This window comes from Elephantulus edwardii, unplaced genomic scaffold, assembly GCF_000299155.1.
Source record: "Elephantulus edwardii isolate Elephantulus edwardi_28Jun2011 unplaced genomic scaffold, EleEdw1.0 scaffold00027, whole genome shotgun sequence".
Classification (NCBI taxonomy): domain Eukaryota; kingdom Metazoa; phylum Chordata; class Mammalia; order Macroscelidea; family Macroscelididae; genus Elephantulus; species Elephantulus edwardii.
Genome location: NW_006399777.1, coordinates 20,181,228 through 20,182,088, shown reverse-complemented (window position 1 = coordinate 20,182,088; position 861 = coordinate 20,181,228).

Sequence of the window (861 nt, the reverse complement as noted above, 5' to 3'; positions counted from 1 at the left end):
ACAACAACAACAACAACAACAACATTTCTCTTCACTTTTTTTTTTTAGAAAAACAAAACCAGTTTATTTGAACTTCCATAATCATACAGTATAAAATTTTGCGGAAAATGGCATACAACAGAAAGTTTCTTTTCCCATCTTTGTCCTTTACTGTTAGGAATTTATCCTATAACATTTCAGAAATAATCTCTTTTTTTTTCCTTTACACCTTATCTCACATAAGAACATTGTAATCATTTCCAAGCTTCTGCTATTATAATGGTGCAATGGTTATCCTTGGAAATTGGAAACAATTTCTGGGCAATGTGTGCTTATTTTGCTAAATGTTGAAAATGTTTTCTAGGTTATTTCAGTTTATATTCCTACAAAGTTATTGTTATGTAGCGACCCTATGCATAATAGCTCTGGACACTGCTCTATCCTACAAAGTACCAGGGTAAAATTTTAACTGTCAAAAAAAAAAGGATGGGAGGGTTGACGTGGCTATGAGTATTTGAAAATTATTCCTAACACAGACAATGTACCTATGATTATCAGAGAGGCATACATTAAACTAAAAAAAGTTTCTAAAATGTTAAAAGAAACCTAAAAATTCACCTCTAATTGAAAGGATGTTCAATTAGAAAACAGTTGAAAAGTGTACAATGTCCAGATAAAATTTTCATTATTTTTGAATTATTTTTTATTATTAATTTTAATGAAAATGTATAGACTTTGGATTTCCATTCATTCATTATTTCACTTTCTCCCTGTCCACCCCTCCCTCCCCCAGTTCACTCTTCTCTTTGAAAAGTAAAAGAAAAATTCTTTCATTGTTATACCATCCTTCCTCCCAAGTCCACTCCTCTATGCAGCTTTCGT